This window comes from Papio anubis, chromosome 17, assembly GCF_008728515.1.
Source record: "Papio anubis isolate 15944 chromosome 17, Panubis1.0, whole genome shotgun sequence".
Classification (NCBI taxonomy): Eukaryota; Metazoa; Chordata; class Mammalia; order Primates; family Cercopithecidae; genus Papio; species Papio anubis.
In genome coordinates, this window is record NC_044992.1 from 44,186,284 (window position 1) to 44,194,636 (window position 8,353).

An 8,353-nucleotide genomic window follows, 5' to 3' on the forward strand; every position below is an offset into this window, starting at 1 on the left:
AGACCTATGGGGCTAACTACCCTGTCACTCCTGCTTTCACCAGCCTGCCATCCCTTGATTCACCTCACCAACTGCCATAGGTAGTTTCTGGGATTGGATATGTGGCACCTCGAGGGGCTTCTGATCTTTGGGACAAGGATGGGGTCATAAGACTCCCTTTTTCCCATTAAGGGACATTGGAATTCTCCCCCTCTCCTCTTTCTCCTGAAGCCACTCTCTATTCCCTGAGCTCTCTATCCACTGCCCAAGACTGACTTACAGGAGATCCTTAACAGGCTTTAAAAGCAGAGTCACCCTGGTTTGAAGACACATCATCCCAAGAATGATGAGGGCATTTGTATCCCTTAGAAAGGAGACACAGGTCGACTCCCAAAGGATCCCCAGAACCATTGAAAATATAAAGAAGTGCCAGAGGCACAGCTTCCACAGTCTTCCACTGTACAAGGCAGCGGAGTTGACAGACATGCAGAGAAAGAGTTCCACAAGGGAGAGTCTGACCTGGGTCTCCAGGGGAACCCCATTCCTACTGTGCCCCTGGCTTCACTCTAATATACTTCCCTTTCTTAAAGCCCTCCTGAAAGCTAAAACCCCAGATAGCAAGGTCTGCTGCTGAAAAATTGTTTCTTCGCCCCCTCTCATGTCAGTTCTGCAGGCTCTGACATCTACTAAGTATATCTGGCTGGATTTTGCAGGATGGCAAAGAGCAACTTGGGGTGCCAGTTCCACCTCAGTGACCAAACCCTTGAAGGGTCTCCTCCAGCTCTAAGCGGGTCCTGGAGAAGATGCCTAGGCTGGGCTTTCCTCTTCTCCACTTCAGGCTCCCTAAGCTGAACCCCAGTCTGGTCCGAACCCCAACCAGGACAAGTTGGGGGAGGCAATGAGAAGTGTGAAGGGATTTCTGGTGCCAAGAACTCTCTCCTCTGCCCCAGACCTCTGTCATCTCCTCCTGCCCTCCTCAGGCTATCTCCCTCTAAGAAAGCAGCTCTACTCTCTCCAGAGCTTTGCTCTCCCTCCTCTCCCACCCGCTTTTTCTCTCTGCCAGTCCGGGCTTCAGCCTCTTGAGCTACAAGCCAGGCCGATACCCTCTGGCCAAATCTTCAACCTGGGGCAGGCCCCAGGAGGTGACAGCTGGAGATTAAGGCTGCAGTTTCTCTTTTCCCTTTGAGGCCAGCCTGGCCACCACTCAGTGGACAATTCAATTTGGATTTTTTTTTTGTTTTGTTTTATTTGGTTATTTGTTTTGTTTCTCTGAGGCCAATGGGTGGGAGGAAGTATAAAGAAGTGTAAACAGGAAAGCCAGCCGGGCCTGGAGTTCCAATTGCCCATATTTCATCGGCTTCCTCTCCATAACTGTGGCAGGGACACTTAACCCTTCCCTGGCTGTGAGAAGTTATTCTCTGAGGGCTGGTGAGCAGAATGGGAATATCCAAGAGGAAGCTCCTTTCCTTGACTGGTTCCTTTATCCCTGGGATTTGCATACCAAGGATTCAGAGCAATGGAGAAGACAGAAGCTCAGCACAACCCCCCAAACTCAGTCCCTTCCCAGGACTAGTCTCCCCAGCATGGACTTCTCAGCTTGGGGGACCAACCTGGTCAATCTTGGAAGACAGGGCTAGTAAGAATGAGCTCCTCTCTTTTAAGGGAGGGGATACTGATAACCCTCCCCATTTTTGGAATTTCTCAGAGTAATCGGATTTTGAGGCTGAGATCTGCCCACAGTGAGATTTATCGATTGCTGCAGCGTGGTTACACATCCATATTAATTAACACCGCCTGGAAACCGAGCTGTTTGGGGAGGGGAAGGGAGAAATGGGGGTTCCTGAAGCAGAATGGATATTTCTCCCTAAGTGACTCTGAGGTTGAGATTGGAGGACCCTCTCCACATGAATCCTGTGGCCCTCCCCAGGCTTGAGGCCCCTGGAGTTCTCAGCGAGGGCAAGAATGACTTAGTCTCTACAGTCAACTTCACACACAAGTCTCATGGTAGTGATGGTTGTGGGGGCGGGGCAGGAGTGGATTAAATACCCCTCAGGTCGTTCCTGCAGGCCCCACCCCACTCTTCCTTGTCTCTGGTGGGTTTCCCCAGCCCTCTAAAGGTCTGTCTCCAGCAGAGGTTAACGAGCATCCTTTCTAGAGGGGTTAACCTCCCTCTCTTCACCTTCCTTTCAACTTCTCAAAGGTAGAGGCTTATGATGGTTTTTGACTTTGGTTTGTTTTATTTTGCTTTAGTGTCCCGTTGTTGTTGGTAGTGATGGTCTTATGGCCTTCTCCTGTCTCCTACCCCTCCCTCCAAAAAGTGATTAAAATCTGTTAAAGGATTTAATTAAGAGAGTTAAATGAAAAGGAAGGAGGCGCAAATGAGTTGGGGGAAAAAACCCACACCAAAGCTATTCTCAACGATTAAATCGCCATTTTAACAATATAATGGAGTTTGCATCCTGAAAGGGGAAATCAACGCTCATATCTCATCAATAATTCATAGAGTCCGGGATCATGCAGAGGTCAGCAGACGGGGGCAGCAGCGCCGGCCTACGTGGGGCTCCGAGCCGCTGCAGCATACATTACGCGCCGCCGGCCACACCGCCGCAGCACCTCCACCGCTGCAGACCTGGGGTGGGGGCACGCCGGCAGGTTTAGGCGGATCTTTCGTTCTTTCTTTTGTCGAATTTACTGATTGCAGCCTCCAAGAGGAAGAGGGGAAATTTGGGAGCCTGGAGAGGATTGGACTTCCGGCAATTCGGAAACCTGTCGGATCCCAAAAAGCACCTTTTCCCCAAGTTTTAACGTTTCTCTTCCCTCCTTTTTCCTTTTCTCGGTGATTTAGGCGTCTCCTCTCTTGTCTCTTCTCCCCCTAAAGTTCCTCTTGGAGAGAAAAATGCACTCTCTGCAGTATCCTTTAGCTTCTGCTCCCTGGAAACGGTTCCCAGGCTGCAAGGCCGCCCTCTGGCCTGCCTCTCCCCGAGTGGATCCGGGCTGAGCCTTGCGGCTTCGGACCACAGAGGCTGGTTTTGGTCACAGCGATCCCTGACCTCGGAGCCCAGTGGGGTAGGGCTGAATGCATCCAGGGAGGAAAGGTACCTCGCAGGCCCCAGACCATTTTGCCTTACCAAAAGATGACCCAGGCCAGTTGGGAAAGACACACTTAGGGGAGAAGTGGAGGGAAAGTGCCAACCTGTGTGGGGCGTCGCCTCTTGGGGGATTTGGAGGCATCATGGAGGATACCCTATTTCGGGGCTTCTGCAGGTTTGTCCTTAGGTGCGTGCGTCTCTAATTCGTTTTCTTTTCTGTTTTCTGAATCCCAAAGGATCCTAAGGAAGGAGAAAGGAAATCCTTCCCAGTGAGAGGTGGTGGTCTGGGAGGCGATATTTGGGCAGAAGGGAAACCGAAAGCGCGCGGGTTGTCCGCACGGCCGCTGCTCTGGACTAGAGGCAGAGGCTGTAACATCCCGGAGCTGCCAGTAGAGTCCGCCTTAGACCAAGTTCACAGCCGGGCTGGGGCCTCCGAGGCGCCAGCGAACGGCCGCGCAAGGTGGCCCTGGGCCCCGCATTGTTGGGACACTGAGCTCTCCCTCCAGCCCTGTGAGCACAGTGGCCCCCTCTGCTCCCGAGGAGCCCCTGCTCCAAGCTCTTTCCACCCTTCACCCCAAAAATGCCCTTCTCCAGGTCAGCCCATTCTACTGCTCACCATAGGTCTCTTCCTCCAGCAACCTCTGCCCCACTTGGGGGTCAAAAATGAAGAAGGGTGAGTGGTCAAAAGCCCTTCCAGGCATCCCAATAGAAGAGACCGTTGAAAATGCGTGAAGTGGGTTCCGCGTCTTTTTCCAAGGAGTTATTTAATAGTCAAAAGACTCATCTTGCCCAGGTCTAAGGCTCTGGGGGAGTGGGGACACTGGCGAAAGGGGGAGGGGTAAGGAGAGCGTTTTGCCCTGGGGTTTCTGGGGCCGGCCGGCATAGCAGAATGAGACCCTGGGTGGTGAGGCCAGTGTTATTGCCGGAGGGGTCGCAAAGTTGGAGGGTCAAAAGTTTACACCATGCGTGAGCGAGCGCGGCGGAGGCGACTGGGGCGGGGGTGGGGTGGAGCGGTGGGGGAGGGGGCTGTATGTGTGTGAAGACGGACCAGGGAGCCAGGGATGCTGGAGGTAAGGAAGATTTGTGGGTTGCAGAAGTGGGGGAGCAGAATTGGGCAGCGAAGAGACAGATATCTGGGGAGGGGAAACTGAGGAAGGAAAAATCCCTTCTCCAAAAAGGGTGAGACTGGTGGTGGTGGTGAGTTGTAGAAAAGACAGCGCTTAGGGTGTGGTGAACCCTCTGAGCAATTTTCTCTTCCAAAGATAATCTTTGAGTCACCATATTAAATTTAATTAAACCTTCCTAGCCACACACATTTTAGAAATTCAATTAAATTACCCCCACGTCTTTGTAGGACTTCTGGCAGGGCCAAAGAATACTTCCAATGTGAAGGTTTGATTTTCACCAACATCAATTCACCCTGCTTGCCCTAAAGGGGTCAAACTACTGACTCTTTCAATCCCCCAACCCTGGGAGAGGCAGGCCTGTTTTCCAGCACCCTTAACCCCCAGGCTGTGTCAGGAAGGTAGGGTCCATGAGCATGGGCCAACACTGGAGCCTTTCCAAACTCTCATTTGTCTCTCCAAATTGCTGCAGTTTAAGAACTTACCTATTGAAAGATTAGCTTGTTAATTCTCTCACTCTCTCCCAAGCCTCCATTTTTGTGTTTATCTTGACTCCTTCTCTTCCTATTTGGATGAGGGAGGAGAAATGCAAAGGAAAAGTACCAAATGGCCTCACAGAGATCTTTTTTACTGGAGTTGAAACAGGCAACCTGAAATGAACTTTGAATCCATGCATTGAGCTTAGCTCATAAGTAAATGCCTAGAGAGACTCAGTAATTATAACACTGGGGCATATGCCTATTTTGGGTCTTTAAATGACTATTGTATTATGAGATGTCATTATGTTCTCTTCCAAGCGTTTACTATAGGAGGTACACTGCGGGCGTTTTTCCTTCTAGGATGAAGATAACCTGACAGTTTCTGTAAAGATTCCTTTTTGAAACATGGCCAGACGAGACAAAGGTTTAATATCAAATTTCAAATAGATTTAACCCAGGGTTTTGACTAAACCAATTGGGTGTAGGTCCCTATTTCTGCTTAGTCCTTAGGCGAGTTTCTCTGCAGTGTCAGACCAGGAGGGAATTCCTGGAGTCCTGAAGAGACAGATGTCAAAGCCTGAACTGAAGAATCCATCTCCTTCTGTTCCAGGACGGAACGTTAGCAAATTTCGGTATAGACTGGAGCAGCCCAAGGTCCTGGGCTAGAGGGACCTAGGATGGGGAAGAAGTGGCCTCTGCCATTCTAGATCAAGCTGGGTGCCTTGGGGAGTTCTTTCTTGACCTCTCCCTACTAGGAGGCTACCACCCGACCAACTAGGCTGGAGCCCTGTCTCAGTCTGTAGACTTGAACTGGGAGGAAGGGGAGTCACCTGACTCACCTCTGCAGGTCCCTAGGAGGCTGGAGAATGAGAGAAGTGTGTTGTAGGCAATCCACCAGATTCTAATCCTGCAGAGACAAACCCAAGAAAATCTCACTGTTTTAAATGCCTTCTTGATCTGCTCCTGAACCTCCTTGTGTGGTTGATGGGGGTAGGCAAAAGTGTTACTGTATTGATGAGAACAATTATTTGGGGGGAGGGGGAAGCTATTGTTTTGTATTTAAAGGACAGTTAAAGCTCTGAAAGTTATGTCCCCAGCTTTGACCAGCCCAGCCCAGCACGTCTCTCAGGGTTCTAGCTTCCTTGAAACTGCTGGGTTGTGTGGACCAAAATCTTGGCCCCAAGAGGTGGAGTGGTCATTTCTAGGCCCTGGAGCTTCCAAAGCTTTTGTAGAAATGAGGGTATCTCTGACACTTAGGGGAGCCAACAAAGCAGATGGAGTGTGCAATGGAGTGGGGATTCGGGCCCTAGCCATACAGGCATTTAGGGGTAAGGTTCAGGGAAGGGGCCTCTTGCTCAGGCCTGCTCTCTGGGGCCCAGATGCCCAAAGCCACGCTTTCAGTTTTCCCCGTGCCAGCCTCCTTCTCAGGCCTCAAAAGGATCCCACGTGAAACCCCACACTCTCTCTGGAACCAGAGCTGACAAAAATATGGGAATGATGGAAAGTCAAAACAGGGGCGTGGCCGACTGACTCTTATCCGAATGGGACTTTTTTGGGGTGGGGGTTGGGTGAAGAGAAGAGAAGACTCTGGCAAAAAGTCGAGCTGGAGAGGATGAGCTGAATCAAATTTCTGCTCTGTCATTTTTCTCCCAAGTAATGACCTACGCAAAATTCAATATGACCCAGCGAACTGCGCGAGCGTATTATAGTAACTGCCTGCTGGTGGGGGAGGCCGGGAGAGGGGTGAACCGCAGGTCACGGCGTCTAAAAATTATTAAAATGTTTGAGAGCCTCATGATGCGCCTGTTTAACAAAGACTGCCAAAGTATGAGATTAATACGAAAACTTGCGCTTCCAAAACAAAAACACACCAAAAAAAAAAAAAGTCATGTTCCGGCTTCTGAGGGAGCCCGTGGCTCTGCCCGCCGCCGCAGTCCGGTTTTCCGGACACACAATAGTGGACAGGAGCGAGCTCAGCTGTTGCCCAGCGCGTCCGCGGGCGGCTCGGCGGCCGGCGGGGCTGGGGAGCCTCCCGGTGAGTACCCTCGCCCTCGCCCGCTCTGGGCCTTTCCTCCGCGCCGCCGCCGCCGATGCGCAGGCCGGCTGGGGACTCGCCTCCGCTCGGGCCTTCGGTTTCACTCCCTCGCTGAGTCCCTTCTCCCCTCCGACAAAAGCTGATTCCTCGCGGGCTGGACACGCCCGGACGGCGGAGGGTGGCTGGGCGGCGCGAGGTCATGCTAGCAACCTGTGGCTGCCAGGAGAAGGCGGTCGGGAAGCCGCGGAAAGACCCGGGAGCGCAGGGGAGGTGGCTCCGATAGCGCGCAGCCCCTGCTCTTATTTTATTATTATGCGTGTTGCTGTTCGTATCCTTCTGGGCGGTGGAGGGGAGAGGCAGCCTCCCGCTCCGATGAAACCCGTCCTGGGAGTCGCCCATAAACCCTGTTCTCTGTCTCGGGCGGCTAGAGGGGTGTGGGGGGTGCGGCGCCTTGGTGGGATTGGCAGGTGGCGGCTTCCAGCGCACAGAGGAGAAAAATCTTTGCTCTCGGGCGCCAGTATCAAGGATACCCAAACCCGCGGTGGCTCTGCCCCCTGTTCCTCTCTCTTGGGGTGCTGGGGCACCTGGGCCGCATCCCTTGTGAAGTGTAGAGCAGCAGAGAGGCCCGGCAGCCGGCCCAGCGGCCCTCCCAAACGTCCGAAATGCCGACGGGTTGGAAGGGTTTCCGAGAGCTGTCGAGTTGAGAAGGACAGGAGGTATGGGGTGGGGGAGGGGCCTGGACGGTTGGAGTGGGTCCTGGAGACCCTAAGTGGCCTTTGACAAGATTTGTAAAAGGTCCCTGGTTGACGCTAGGGAGCTGGTGGGGATCCTAGCAGCGCATTTTGTCTGTGGGCCCTGGGCCAGACTCTCGTCTCCCTGACTGCCCAGATGGGGGTCTGAGATTACCTATTGGACCTTCTCTTGGCAAAGACAACAGTAGTGTAATAATAGTTTGCTTTTTTCTCCCAAATATGTGTGAGTTCAGCCTGTCTGGGAGAATGTTGATGTTAGAAATCAGGCCCAGAGGCCAACATTGGCAATTCCTAGATTTAAGATGAAAAGAAAATCAGAGGGTCTCTGGACCTAGTTGTGGGCAGATGGGAACTCTCCTCCTACCCACCTGCAAGGTCCCAGGACTGGGGATAGGCAGAGATCTCTGGAGTTTTGCAGTTAGAGGGTTGTTTTTGTGTTGTTCCTGTATTTGTTAATGAAATTGATATTATTTTGACTTCCTCACTAGAGATGCAAATATTTCTCAGACCTAGGGAGTTGAGTAGGGAGTCTGGGTGGGGTGGAGGCTTTTTCTATGCACATTTTCCCTTACTCTGTCACAGCTTTCACAGTCTCAGTTCCCTCCAGCCCAATCCCCAGACTCTCAGCTTAGTAAATTCACGACTTCTGGGAGCCTCAGAAAGTTGGTTCCGACACCCCAGATGCCCATTTTGGTCCTACCACTACCAACCCAAGCAGGTGGCTAAGCGAGTTCGTATGTGTTTAGAAGGAAAGGACCCGCCTGGGGCTAGGAAGCTGGGGAAATGGGGTTCCTCCCACACCTCCCCAGGATAGACCCCCTCTCCTGGCTCCCAGGATGTGTGAGAGGCTGGGAGGGACCCTATATCATCTGGCTGCATCTTTTATGGTTCCTCA